General features: G+C 29.6%; 1 protein-coding gene across 1 annotated transcript in view; it reads right to left on the bottom strand.

Moving 5' to 3' along the window:
• The window catches only part of Ccser1 (coiled-coil serine rich protein 1), a 1,027,931-nt gene that overhangs the window by 529,114 nt on the left and 482,347 nt on the right, over positions 1-16,470 (bottom strand). The window lies entirely within an intron of this gene.

Here is a 16,470-nt window from a genome sequence, read left to right as displayed (position 1 = left end):
AATTACATATAGAAATTTTAATAGCAGTAAAGAGCTATTTTGAGGAAATGATTTAGGCTGTATTGATTAATGAGCATGTCTCCCTGAAAAATGTTAGAAGGTAGGACATAAATTACAGATGTTTCACATGAAACACCTTCTGCTATGTGATGTAAGCTCACAAAAACTCTTTTGGAGATCTGACCTGTTACTCTGGAAGAGAGGTGGATGCTCAGCATACAGGGATCCTTGTTATCTGAGCTTCTTAATCCCCAGAACCTTTGAGATGCTCAGTAGAGCTTGACATGAGGTAAGGTCTTTGATTTGTGTGACTCTAATTTGACAATCCAACACTATATTTTAGCTCATCTGTATTCAATATTTTTTTCATTAAATAGCAACAATACTTTTCCAATGTTTACACAGCATTCTGTTAGATGCTTTTCACTTTTAAAATATTTTAATTTTTTAAAAAATTTTGCTTTCTAAAGCTTACAATCAGGTAACAAAATATTGGAACAGTTATACATAGTTATATCTATGCATATATAAAATTTGACTCATGCTGAAAATGTATTTTTGAAATTGACAGTATAGTTTTTAAGAGTCTAGGCAATTTTCAGTATCCTCTCTTTAGAATTAATGTAGCTATAACCAAAAGTCAATCAGTTATAGAGATTTTTTAAGAACATAAATCACAAAATAAAGTTTCATAAAAATTTTTACTGGAAATAGAAAATCATAAATCTACATTAAAATATTAATTTCTTAAGAAATAACTAAACCATATAACCATATTTCCATATAAAGTTATTTGTTCTGAAAGAGTTAAACAGCAGTTTTTTTCAGATCAGAAATCTTGTCAGCCTTATTAAGAAGAAAGTGCTAGAAAGAGCCTGAGTATGAAGGTATGACATTTATTCACTCTCCCCAATCTTTACATTCAAAATTTATTAGTACACATGTCTTTCAGACTGCTCATGAAAATTAAACTACTAGCTATTTTCCATATAGGAGTAATGGAATCCTTCATCTTTGGAGTCATATTTTCAAAAACATAGAAACTTAAAAAACACAAACTAAATCTTAGAGTGACTTATAGGCAGCATTGTTTTACCCTTGCTGCTACTAATGTTTTCCTCCATCAGAATCAAATTAGCATTCACTTGCCATCGTTTTTCCCCAGAGTCATGAAACTTGCCCTTTCTTTTCTCTAAGACTGCCTATGCTTCCCAACCTGTGCTCCTCCTAATCAAGTTCCTTTTTTACAAAGACAACTTTAACATGAGAAAATTCTCATTTTGTGTGTGTAGTGTATGTGTGTGTGTGTGTGTGTGTGTGTGTGTGTGTTTGTATATATACAGACTGACCATGATGTTTACAAATTCAAGATGCAAACAGCTTTCAGATAGTAAAAACAATCATAAAATATCTTATTATCCTTTGGGCCTCTGTTGATTGACTTCTTGTAATGTGCATCCACATGCAGCAAACCATAAAATAGATGGAGAAAAGCTTTTAAAAAATAGAGGTAAGAGAAGATAATAAAGGATAGAATTAAAATGATGCTTATATTTTTCTTCCTTTCTCCATTTTACAGCCTGTTGTATTCTTCTCCATTATATAAATCAAGATATACAACATGTCATTTGGAACATATATGACATTCTAATGCTCATTAGTATGAAGAATGATTCTTTTGAATGGAGGAAACACATCAATCTATTCACTGACATTTGGGCTTATTTTAACTAAATATATCAAATGAAATTAACATATGCTTGAAAAATGTATGCTAGTGTTACTGTTTTGTTTTTTAAGGTGCCAACATATCACATTGACATTTACTGTTACCAAAAAGAGCATCAAGTGAGATATAGCCCTTTTTGAGAATTTTTATATGAGAAATTAAAATTTGATGGGGTTTCATTTAGAGAATCAAATAAGGAGAAATAAGAATAAAATACAATGTGAAAAGCATACCTATGTTAAATCTGGAGATTTCTGCCTCTGGTTTTAAGTTAAACATGGAAAGAAAACTATTTTGTTTTGCACATAAATATTTAACACAAAATCCAATTAGGTAATTAAGGAAAATTAGTAATTTTGAAAACTTCAAGTAAGACTACATATCATAATAAAATTATACACACACACACACACACACACACATATATATATATAACATATATTAGAGTCTCATTTAAAACTTAAAACATAGCTATATGTCATGAACCTAAATTAAAATTTTAAGTACCTACATTTAAAAATATGGTAACAACATTTAATAAGTTTATATCTAAGGACATGACTAAATAAATATTCAGAATGAGTTAGAATAATGATAAAATATATTAATGATTATTAAACTTACTAGAAATTATGTCCATGGTTTTCCTTAATTCCTTCTCTATTTGAATAAATAATTCCCCTATTATATTATAAAATAATCTCCTTAACACATATATTAAAGATCTTAGTTTGGCATAGCAGATATCATTCACATGATAAATGTTTATCATTGCAACTTTCCATAGTCCATAAAGAACATTTCAAAGAAATCTAACCTTTAGTAATATATAACACATAATAATACATATGTGCATATATAACCAATACATACTTTCAACTGCATTCTGTAGTCATACAACCCATTGGCATTTTGAAATCAAGAAAACAAAACAAAACCCTGACTTTTGGTCTGGACAATCTATGGCTTTCTCTTGTTGGAAAAGTCATGTGAACTTGAGAAGGGCACTATACCTTTTTAAAGTTGTCTCTTTATTTGGAAAGTCAAGTTGCCTAATCTTTTATTTTGATTTATTGACAGTGAGAGCATTTTGGATGAAAATGCAGGCATAATCATAAAGCGTAATGTTTCCTTTGATCAATAAATACAGATGACGCACTACCTACAAAACCCTCAGATATATCCTCATTTCTCTCCTCTCCTTTCTAAAATAATTAACCTGTTTTATTATAATAATAACTCTTACAACTTTCTAGAAATAGTAGCAACAATCATGAATCCCTGGTTTTATCCACATTTTCTATAATGACACAAAAACTTGCAAAACAAAATTGTAATATTTAATGGAAAAAATGTATAGTTATATTACAATAATTATATAATAAACATTGCAAGAAAAGTTGAGAATATTTCCCCTAGAAATTGAAATCACTGACCCATAAGCATGCTCACTGATGTACATTAAGCATTGGTTCCAAAAGGAAGAAAGGGAGAGAGGGAGATAGTGAAAAAGAGGTATATAGAGAGATCGAGTCCAAAACAGCAGCATAAAATAGTTTACTGGTATTAAAAAGCAGTCTTGAAATTGTACCTATGAGGTAGTTGGCTTATTTAGTCTGTATGAGAGTTTATGTATGACAGTTTATGCTACCTTGTTTTTGTGAAAATAGCATTCTTGACTTACTTCTCTTGCAAATATGTTTTTATCCCTGTAGCCTAGTCAAAATATCATATTTGTATTCTTTCTTCTTCAAAAGACTATTGACCATTGAAATTAATCAACATCTTTATCTGGCAAATGTTTTACTTAAGATGATGGAGTTTTGCATTATCTGCACTAAAAAAATGTCATACTCAAAATAAGACAATTAAAAATGAGATAAAAATAATAAACTATGAAAACAACTGGAGAAATAAAAAATGTTTTTGTATCTTGGATTCTAAAAGGATGCTTTAAGGGGTGAAATCAGCAAAAGCACATATCTTATGGTAGTATAAATAAATGCATTTATAGTTTTATTTAATAGCATGGTTTATGCCCAGCATCTGATTATTCATATTATATGTTACATAATAACTCAAATAGTTCAATAAATTGTGTATTTCTGAATGTTACCATCATGAACCATGGCTATTTCATGGCTTGTATGTAAAATAGAAAATGTGCTGTCCTGTCCTGAGCTCTTTGGCTCTCCTATTGTCCTGCACAGTTCCCACAACAGTGAGTCATTCTGAAGTGCCTTGCAGCCACCTGGCTGTTTGATAACTAAAATGAGCTATTATAGAAAGGCAGTAAACAGGAAACACAAAGAAATTGGGGAGCAATACCAAGTTCAGGATACAGACATCCTTTTATGACACATTAAAGAAACATCTTTCAGTGTGAGGTCAGTAGCCAATAAGCATTTCTTCAACTCTTTAAGGTTATGAGTAGGATTTCTTTTTTTTTAAATATATACTATAGTTAAGACTCTTCAATACATATTCCATTTGAAAACACTATTTTTATATTAACACAAGAGAAAAGAGGTTTCAGATAAATTAGTTATTCAGTAGGAATTTTCCCACTAAGATGGGAGAAACTAAGGAAATGTTTTCAAACTAATCTACTCTTCATAGAATACATGATGAAAAAAATGAAAACTATCACCAGAGAGACAAATGATATGGATGAGAAGGTTGAGTAACAACATTTACTGCCAAGTGGAATATTACATTTTAGAATATTTGCATATAGAAGTAATTTCTATATAAAAGTATATTTTTGTTTTTAAAATAGAACAGGAATAAAACAGACATATATTAGTTGACTCTTCATCAAAAGTTTGTGTGATTATTTACAAATACAAAAAGTATAAAGTATCTGGAATGAGAACATTTTTGTATCACATATTCTGAGAAACAGTTAACATATAGAATAATAGAAAAATTGATTTTACTCATTGTTTAATGTCACAGATTAGTAATGCATTTCTTGTGGTCAAATAATGATTTAACCTAGGTTGAAATATGTACTGGTTTAAATAAAACTTCAGTGCATGTAGGATTCCACAGGGCCTTGAAAAGAAGAAAACAAAAAAGAAATGAATGATAAATTAATAAAATGAAATGAAATTTTAAATGAAGATTTAAAACATTTAAATAAAAACAGACCAACATAAAACCATTGTTAATGATTTTTCTAGTAAAAATTATTATTAATATTTGTAAAGAATATATTAATAATGTTTACAAACTCCCAACTTCTAATTAAATATATTTTACTACAAAACATAAGATGGAAAACAGAAGAAAATAAGCAATATTTTATTTCTTTGGCTTTGTATGTAGGTTCAAAAATAACAATTTCACTCAACTCTTAATGCATTCCTCAAATAGAAAATTTCAAGAAAATTAAATAATAGGTAAATCTCACAAGGCTCTCCTGATATTTCTGTAAAATACTGTTACCATTCAAAGTCCTAAATACAAAACTCCAAGAAAAAATTTTTTTTTATCTTGCAGCAATTATTATTATGATCCTTAAATCACTGAACTTCATCGAAACTGTTAACAGGTAATAAAAACAATTCAAAATAATTCACTCTATTTTTAAAAAGAATTCCATTTTGAAAGGTAATATGTATGAAAAGAAATACAATATCTAAGAAGTGAATAGTATGCTGCCCACTTGCATGGAATGTGCAATTTTTGTTGGAAAAATATAAGTGAATATAGGAAAAAATGAATCATTCTATGTAGCAGTAGGTTGTCAAGATATAAGACATGTCAATATTTTAAAAAGAAAAAAATACATATGTCTGGTAAATGTAAGAAGGTAGGTCAAATATAACTGAAAGTTGATAAAGGAGATAAAATGGTTAAAAAATAAAGTCTAAACAACCGAAACAAAGAATAGCAGTCTTTACTGCTATTAGGTGGAAGCAGTTTTGTTTGAGAAGAGCAAGAGATAAAATCACATAAATAGTAAAGGGCAGTATTCTAGCAGTCATGCATGCCGGTTAGAGGAATGTGGATTGTCTTATAAAGCTTCCTGAGAAATTTTGTATGTGTGTGAGTTTAATTACAAGCACAACATGATATTGTGTACTTGTGGTTCATTTCTTTACAGGTTTATGTATAGTGCTGTATAGATTGGAATAGACCTGTAAGTAAGAAGACAAACTAAAACCAATGTGAGGAAGCCCTAAAGCACCAGGCACTACTGGAAGGCCATCATTCTTGGTGACCTGATTTCCGCTGTCAAGATGCTCATTGTGTTTATGTGAACTGCAGCTCTATCTCAAGTGTAAGATCCTTAGAAAGGTATTCCTGAGCTTTTCTAGCCCCTTCTGTTCTCCCTTGTTGCTCATAATCTCACCTTCTTGCTTTCTATCTTAATGGTCCTTATCACTATGTACAATTATTTCTTGGTCTCTTTGATTTTTTTCATTGCTTGTCTTTATTCACCATAATAAGAGGCTTTTGTAAACAGGTAACTTGCGTGTCTATTGTCCACTTCTATACTATCAGTATAGAAGAGAATGATATACTCAGGACCATAACCACATGTTACACACAGAGGTAGGTGTGTATTTGAAAACCAAACACATTCTATTTTTAAAATACAAAGACCTACAAAATAAAAATTATTTAAAAGATTAAAGACTACATAAACATTAATGTGATGCCTATTATTCAGTGTCTGTTGTACACATGCAATTTGAATAAATGTGAAAAGTCAAAGGGAATATATCACTCTATTCTTTTATGTAATTTAAAAATCAGGATACTCAGTTTCCAGTACATTTCAAAGTTCCCTACTATTCATATATTACATAAAATTTTAACCTGAATCCATCTTTTAATATAATTGAAAAAAGCTGGTAGAATGAAGGGAAAAATACCATAATGGGTTGAATGTGTTCAAAGACACAAATGTCACTAAAATACATGATACTAACATTTTTCTTTCTGTAAAAGTTTATAATGTTCTAGGATTGGCCACATAAGAAGGGTGAACAAGTATGATACTTCTGTGTTATTTTTAGTTGCCAAAATATGAAGAGGACTTCAAGGAAATATTATACCTTCACTAAAGAAAATAAACAGCTTTCACTGACTACTCCGTATTAACAATGATAACTTGAAAAATAGGATTCCTTTTATGTTTAACTGCTCTGGGGATATTATAAATTAAGAAAATCAGCCAAAAATAAATTAATATTTGTGAGCTTTAAAGTATAATGCATTCAAAATATTTTCATATTAGATACTCTCAAAAATTAGCATTTATTTTTAATAATTTACTTTAGAAGACTCAAATATTTGTTTTCTCAAAAATTAAATACCCATACAAACATAATTTCATATTCCTTATAGCAACAAGAATTTGCTTTTTAAACAATATATTTTTACACTGATATTACATTTTATTATTTTAAAGGTACATATGTTCATTGAAAAATGTGACAAAAGAGGTAAGCATTAAAGGAGGAAACAAAATACCACCAGAGATGATCACTATACCAACCTTTGTGTATTAATTTTTACTTTTATTTTTTTCCAAAATAAGACCATATAGTGCAAGATGTTTTTTACATTACTGTACTTGGGTGTTTTCTCTCTCTCTCTCTCTCTCTCTCTCTCTCTCTCTCTCTCTCTCTCTCTCTCTCTGCCTGTAATGACCTTTATTTGCCCATGTTAATAAGTTTCATCTAGTAGCAATTCTTGTTAAAAATTTCCTCAAATGTCCAACAAATACATGTTACTGTTGGACTGCCCAACTCCAGATTTAGTCCAGGACTGTGCACGTTTTTAATTTTCCTGTAAATAGGGAAGACTTTTCCTTTAATGGGAAAACTTCTGAGTCCTAAGAAAAATGGGAAGATGTGCCATCAATACCCACATAGCCCTCACCTAGTTTCACTAAAGGAATCCTCACAGCTGCTTTCTGTGAGCGTGTGTGGGCATGTGCACATGCATGTAGGAGGCTTACATTTGTCATTTTGTCTCTTCAATCCAATGGAGAAAGTTACCTGATTTTTAATAGCATTTTCTTTTAAAAGGGTTCCATATCAGTTGTTTCACAGAATTGCAAATCTTTTATCCATTCACCTCTGGGTTTGCTTCATGCACAATGAAAGTTAGGCTTGCAAACATGAAATGGTTTCAGGTCAGCAATTTTTAGCTATTGCTTTAGAGTCTTCCAGTGGACAAGCTTAATGAGTATGTGAGCTTTTGGGTGTTTTTTAAGTTTATTTTAGTATATGAAAAAGGGAAAGGTGGAAGAAAAACAACTTTTAGAAATGTAGAAGACCACACAATCATATCATCTAAATCATGCTTATTTTATGGTTTATGTAAAACATAAATTCCTGTAGTTCCATATTTCAAAAGTCACAACAGTAAGCTATACTTCTGATGTTATTGCAAAGAAGAAAAGTTTGTCTTTCAGATTAAGTGTTTGTAATTTTCCCATTAATTACAAAAGACTTCTAAGTAGCTTTTGTTTGTTTGTTTGTTAGTTACAAGGGTTTGAACATCAGGGTGCTAAACCGCCAAGCCACATCCCCAGTCCTTTTTTATATTTTATTAGAAACAGGGTCTTGAGGAGTTGCTTAGGACCTCTCTAAGTTGCTGAGGCTAGCTTTGAACTTGGGATCCTCCTACCTCAACCTCCTGAGCTGCTGGGATTACAATATAAAGCCATTTATAAAACTGTTTTTCCCTTTAGTGCTCTCTGATTATTTAAAATTCATCAAATTGTAATTATTTATCAAATCATTTTGCATCTTCATTTTGAAACACTAATTATCTAAACATTTCGATGTTTTTTTTCCTCCTAAAATCAAATCAGATCTTTCACTGGCAAAAGATCTAAACCGTGTACTCTTACATCCCAAAACATGAATCAAATATCTGAAAACCTTTTTGATGAACAAAAACAATTAAGGGGGTAATTCTCTTTACAGAAATTATCCCTTTTTGTGTTCCTAAACAAATCTCCAGTAGAGTTGTCAACGAGAACAGGGTTCTACTAAACAGGAAAGCTGAAGGGAAAAATTAATTAATTAAATTTGACAGCTCACTGAAACAAAGGCTCAGCCATGACATAGCAGAGAAGCCAGGAATCAAGAGTAGTGTGAAAAAGAAAATAACTGTCATACATATAACATGGTAAATTTGGTACTATTATTGTTTTAGAATGTCTAATAGTTTTAAAATTATTGCCTGTTGAAAGATTAATTTTTCTAGAGTTAAATTTGACTATTGTTTTTAAAATAAGCCACTTTAAAAGTAATTTTTATCAAGTATTATGAAGTTGGGCCATAAATATGCCCAGTCAATAGCTGTATAAATATGGTTTAATCACATTAAAATTTAAGCAACTATTTTACACATTAATGTGGTATAATTTCCATTAAATCTTTTTATATTCATAGACAAATTAATAGATCCATGCCTAATAACTTCTATAATATGAACAATATAGCAAATAAAGTAGATTTTTTGTAGTCCTATGTCATATCATACAGTTTTGTGTGTCTTTGTACTTGTTTATTTACAGAGTATGCATTGTGATGTACATACATTCATGCACACACACATATTTGAGGTAATATGAAATATATATATCAAATACATATAATTTGAAATGATATAAATATATTTCAAAAATATATATAATTTGAAATATACAAACATATTTCAAAGACAAATTTGCTTTTGCAGATTTTTCTGAATATAGACCATATCAAAATAGCACTTTTGATCGCAAATAATTCATATAAAATGAATCCACAGAGATTTACTTTAAACTTGTACCTGATCAAAGTCTTAGAACTATTTAATACCTATTCTAATTAGCTATAATTGCATAACATACCATAAATAGGCACTGAGAAATTAGGAATCTATACTTTGTGTTTTTCCCCCAAAGAGGCCCAAAACTTCCTTCAGAATGGCCTCATTATGCAATGCCCTTTAGCACACTATTTACTGAAAAAAACTTCTAAAGTCAAAGGAAATATTAGAATATTTTGGAATTAAATTTGGATTTCCTATACAAGTAGAAGTCTATGATTTGGAATTAGACAAACTGGGAAACATTTCTTTTCAATGAATATATATGTTTTTTCCCCTCTATTACCAATACTACCACTAAATCAACATAGTTTCTGCAAATATCAATGGTTAATAGTTTAATCTATATAAAAATATTGTTGTATGTAGACTTTTAAAACACATTTTTAATCTACAAATCATAACTGCATACACGTATGGGATAAAATATGGTGTTTTGACATAGTTACACAATGTGGAATGATTACATCAAGCTAATTAACATATCCATCACTTCACTCATCCTTTTTTTGTGATAAAATATTCTTAGTTATTTTAAGATATACAGTACATAGGGTTGATTATGCTATCTCAGCTGTGTAATTTCAAAACTTATTCTTCCTAACTGAAATTTTATACATGTTGACCACAAATTCCCTATCTTCTCCCTTCCCTGTGTGCTTTCATTGTTTCATTTTAATGAATATTTTCATGATTATAAAAACTTTCATAGTTGACATCTAGGCTTGCTATTTTTTTCCTACAAGGATATCAATCATAAATTCTCTTAACAATATGTTGACAGTTAATTGGTACTCATTCTATGCAGTCATCACTGAATTCAAGATATGGAGGCACTCCAGGGAAGACCAGGCTTCAAAGATAGGAGTTAGAAGCTCCCAGTGTGATGCTATAAGAGCAACCACATGCTGACACTTGTGTTTTAAAATCACTGGTTGCTATGATGATCTGCATTTCATGCAGTTTTTTAAATGGCATACGGTAATCATTTCCAAGTAATTGTTGGATATAAAAAGTAATATAGAATGATAATATAACAGCAAAATCCTCATCTGTATGATTTTTTCTGAATAAATCAAAGCATACTGATTTGCCATAGATATTTAGTACTGTGAAAACATTAATCATTTATTTATTAGTTCATGTCACTAAATAATTATTGAGTTATTTTCATATTTGGGTACTTTTATTAGCACATCTTACAATAAGAAAGTACTGATATACAATGAGGTTGATTATACATTTAAAGGACAGTTGGCCCTCTGCATCCACAAGTTCTGTCTGTACAGATTCGACCAACAATAGATCATAAATAATCAGAAAATTTGTATTAAACATATGCAGATTTATTTGTTTATAATTCCCTAAATAATACAATTTAAAGACTACTTGCATAGCATTTACATGTTATTAGATATTATAAGTAATGTAGAAATGATTTAAAGTATATAAGAGGATGTACACTGAGGATCTGAGTATCCCATGGAGGTTCTTAGAATCAATCCCTCTCGGATACTGAAGGATGGACGACTATGTATATAAATTCAACTTTGCCTGCTCTTGTTAAATGGCATATTCAGAAGAGAGCAAAGTGAACATAAGTGGGAGGGAGAAAAAGGGAGGAGGAGGAGAAGGAAGAAGAGGAAGGATAAGAGGAAACAGTACAAAAACAAATAAACATATAAAAACAAATGCGTATATGCTGTGGTTGATCTTGCCCAGCTTTCTCCTCAGTGCTTTTGCCAAGTGAATATACATCGAGGCCTGAGTGTCGTTTTTCCCTCAGGGGGCTGTGTTTTTTAAGCATGAGTCTGTTGATATGCTGGATCCATTTCTAGGTTTAATAGTACAGAATGCATTTTTTCATACTTCATAGCCTATAAATGAAGCTGACTATTCTGATCTAGGGATGTGGCAAAGGTAAAGCAATCTGTTACTGACTGAGGGGCTTTGAGGAATTTTCATGTATCACATTACAATTTTTTTCATTAAATAGGATTTTTACTTCACCTCCTTCAAATTTCACATATCATCCTCAAACCTACTAAGATCACCCTGTTCAAATTTGATCATAGTCCTGACCCCTACCTGATACACTCCCAATTATCATTTCCTCATGTATTTTTCTTTCTTACATTGCACAAATGTAAGCACTTTCTAATGTATTATATAATTTGCTTATTTATTATATCATGCTTATTGTGTAAGTATGCCCTTAGCAATTGCAAACTCCATATGGGAGTATGTTGTTTTGTTAAAGAATGTTTCCAAATACCTAGAGAAGAAACCAGCTCCTAGGGGAAACAGTAATATTTTTTGAATTAATGCATTCAAAAGTGATGCCCTTAGAACATTACTTTCGAAAATCTATCCATGCATTAATTCAACAAATATTAAGCCTAGATGCCTGTTACATGTCTGTGGCATATAATCATGTTAATATTTTTAATGAATGTTCTTGTCTAAAAGTTATCTTAAATGTAATATGAAAGATAATGTCCAAGAGAAAACTCAGAAAATGTAGCTCAGTTTATAAATTTGATTTTTTAAAATTTATAAAATAAACAGAAATGTCTGAGATACATGAATATAAATAAATGAAGTATGTGGAAAGATTTTTTTTTCCCTAACAAATGCCAGGAAAGATGATAGCAATAAATGAAACTTAAATAGAAAGCTTTAATAAACCAGTTTATCAGCAGCTGGATGAGAGAGCTTTAATTGAAAGTGATTTAGTTCTTAGAATTGGGCTTAATGCAAAGGCTAACATAAATATTAGCATAACAAAAAATAGTCCCTTCTCTATCTAATAGCTGATAAAACAATTGCAATAAAGCTAATCATTTTTATTTTTTAATGAATAGGACATGATAAATTATTTTCATATTTTTAAGAACTCCCCATAATACTCTGTGCCAGAGCACATGCAAAATTAAATCTAATAAAAGTAGTAGAGATTGCAAAATACAAAGAAAATTGCATTGAGAATTTTGTCAATACGGGCATTCATAAAGCATATACATTTTATTATTATTATTTTTATTTTCCTAACTTATAAATAGAAGCAATAATTTTAAAACAAATCTTTTTAAAAATAGTTTTTAGTTGTAATGGGTATAATACTTTTATTTATTTATTATGTGGTCCTGAGGATCAAACCCAGTGCTCACATGTGCTAGGCAAGTGTTCTACCACTGAGCTGAAAACCCAGCCCCTGTGAAGCAAATCTTATCATTTGGAAAGTACATTAAAATATTTGAAAAACAAACAAAGGAATGAACATCCATTACAAAATTGATTCATGCTTTTTTTAGACCTGACTGTGTGATACCACAATCTGACCAATTTTATAGGGACACATAAAAATCACTAATGATATTTAGACTAATATAAATTAATAATAATTTGCTATTTAATGAACTATCTGATAGCTTCAAAGCACTTAAAAAAGATGAGTAATACCTTTCAAGTTCAAGACTAGTGAACATTAAATATCAGTGTAAAACACTAATAATAAAAGTTGATGCAATGAAAGTAGGAAATCTCTTTACTTAAAACTAGCGCGCTTGGCTTAAACAGAATTTAGAGATTTTTGTGACTATTCAGTCAAAGTTATACATTAATTGAAGGGAAAATTTATACTTAAAAGAATAAAATTTATTTAAAAATCTTCTATAAAACCTAACAAGCAATAAAAATACTATTATTAACATGTTAAATTAATAAAAGTAGTGGAATTTTCCTACTCTCAGGATGTAAATTTTTCACTATAGTATTTTGCCTATTTTCTCTCAAATATTCTAATCAAAAGTTATTTTCAGTAATTCAAGCTATATTTATGAATAGCATATGTGCTATGTTGAAGCATATATATATATATATATTGCAATCAGAAAAATCTTCCCTGCCTGTTAATGTAATTTTATAATGGGCAACATTGCTACTTGACTATATCTATTCATCTTCCATCATGTTTTAATAACACAAGTGACACCTAAGAAATTATTCTTTGATCTTTCAATAAACTAAGCCTGAGCAGACAGAGGAAGGTGAACAGGGTTAAATTGGCATTGATTATTTAAGACACATTCATCATTTATTTAACAATTTTCATCATCACAAAAGTATTATAATTATGGGCCTGTGCTGAGACACTTTAATTTGTTTTATAAAAAAATTGTACTAGGTGCTTTAGAAATCAGAGCATATTGTATACTAACATTAGTTTCAAAACTCCTCATAAATCTTTTTAGGACAGAAGTTTACTGCACAGACCTTTAAATTTACTCACTACAGTGGATTTTTAGTGAGTAAATTTTTCTTTGTACCTTATTCAAAATGTGTAGCAACAATGATCTTTTTAAATAGTGATATTTATGATGACTCTTAGTCTCATGGTCTCATATATGCTAACATTTATACCCTTGAAACATCCTGAAATTAACATTGAATGTAAAAATTGAATATAAAATTAAAAATGAAACATTAAAACAAGATCATAAAATAAAATTATAAAATCAAAATATAAATATATACATCAAAAATATAAAACAGTATGAAATTGAATGATTAAAATAAATTTTTATTTTTTATGTAGAAATATTCAATAATATTTTAGAAGTATGTCTTCTGGTCATGGGAGAAATTATAATATATATGAATCACATACTTCCAAATAGTAATGTAACTCATCATTCTTAAAGTATTTTACATATTTATAACTTGTTTATTTAAAATATTTCCCTCCCCAATTTTTTACTTACAAAATGCCCTATTAATAAAGTTATATCCACTTGCCTTCATACATTTTTATTTGTTGATTCTGATTAATATGCCTTTGAATTCATCAGTAGGAAATGTGAAACATGAAATCTTTAAAACAGATTCCTATTCTATTTTAAACAACTACTCAAATAATAATATAGACTTATATAAGTGGGTTCTTTAAAGACTCACTGCCAAGAAAGAATTATTCCTTAATTCAATACAGTCAAATACATTAAGCTATTACAGTCATATATAAAAACAAGCTAGAAAAAATATTTTAGGAGGAATACTATTTTCTATGGTTTAATTTTTCATTTTTATTTACATGTTTAGAAATATAAACTCTGTTGACATAAGAAATTTTGTAGAAATGAGAAAATTATAAGGCACAGATGGGCACATTCATAAGAGGCTGCTGGTAGCTACAGTGTTAGGATATAACAGTTCACAGCTTAGCTGTTTCCCCAGAAGTATCATCCATTCCTCAGTAACCAATCCTCACATGTAGTCACTGCTAGTGTTGCATTTTATATTCATGTTCAGTCATTCAGGAAGTTAGAATTCAGTCTCCCAAACATCTTTTCATTGAATGGATTAAAATGGAATATTTGAGTTGACATGCACAGTGTGTTTCCTTTTCCTTCTTTTAAGAACATATTACTTTTTACACAGAGTATACACTCTCACAAAGTTTATGTGGTAGTGGGCAAATGACTTCACCTTTGTGGAATTCAATCAACTTACATAAAAACTGAGGGATTTGAAATAGATGGATTCTAAGAAAACCTGTAACACCCGTTATGTTGGAATATAATTTGGTGGGAATTATAGTTTCATGTTCTTACTGAAAAACTCTCTGATGTGCAGATGTGTAAATTCATGGGCTATTATTATTCCTAAAATACATTTGGATTTATATTCTAGGTACTGATATATAAATAGGTATTGAAAAATTTTTCGGAAGGAAAAAAAAAAAACGTCTTCCAAAAGATATAAATACTGAATAACTTGTAGTAAATTCTTTTCAAACTCCATAAAAAACATTTTCTTTTAAAAATAATAACCAGGATCAGTAACCGTGGTTCATGCCTGTAAATAATCCCAGCAGCTTGGGAGGCTGACGTGCTAAGCAATGCAGTGAGACCCCATCTCTAAATAAAACACAAAATAGGGCCAAGTGCCCCTGAGTTCAATCCCTGGTACTCTGCCCACAAATAAATAAATAAATAAATAAATAAATAAATAAATAAATAAATAAATAACATGACTAACATCATTTCAATAATGTGTAATGCTAGAAATCAGGATGCATTGTGGTCACGAGATAAAACAGATATTTACATTAAAATCAATGTGATAGAAAAATTCAAAAAAGAAGCATAATTTTAATGGTTTTTAGAAAAAAATATAAAGTCTATAAGTATCTAAAAACAATTTGTGTCAGAATTTAAAACTTTCTTTTTTTCCTTCAAAAACAAGTAGTTCTATATTAACTTTATTAACACAGTATATTAATATAGTGTACAGGCAACAGAAAAGTAACAATCACGTCTATGTTATTTCATACAGTGAGGATACACAGATAATGAGGATATATATCTTCATAAAACTTGAAATTATTTCTGTTCTACTTATTTTGTCAAAAATACTAAAAATATAAATAAAATTTTTAAGTAGAAGAGAGGATTCTCTCAAGTTTTAGATACAAAATAACAGACAATTCCTTTATTTTTTCATTGAAGGAAAGTTTAATATTATGAATTCAGGCAAAATATGAATTTCATAACTGTGTTTAAGAAAAGATGGGCATTCATATCAAAGATTTTCACAATCATCCAGTGTTATTAGAAGCAATGTGTATTGAAACATGTTTTACTATCCTATTTTGAGAGTTCATGAATTTCACACTAAGAAAAAAATACTTTCAATTAAATTACTTTCTGTTTCTTGCTCTGAAGTCCAACAGCCAAAATATAGAGTAAATTTCTCTGTAAAGGCGTGTTTCCTTTTGTGTTCCGGCATGTAAAAAATAATGTTCTTGGCCCTTGGCGATTGCAGACATAAGAATTTTATTAAATTGTTAATAAATTAGCACTTTCTTAAAAATAAATTGCCCTAATATTCTAGTA

This window comes from Urocitellus parryii, chromosome 10, assembly GCF_045843805.1.
Source record: "Urocitellus parryii isolate mUroPar1 chromosome 10, mUroPar1.hap1, whole genome shotgun sequence".
NCBI lineage: Eukaryota > Metazoa > Chordata > Mammalia > Rodentia > Sciuridae > Urocitellus > Urocitellus parryii.
This window is presented reverse-complemented; position numbering and strand designations above follow the sequence as displayed.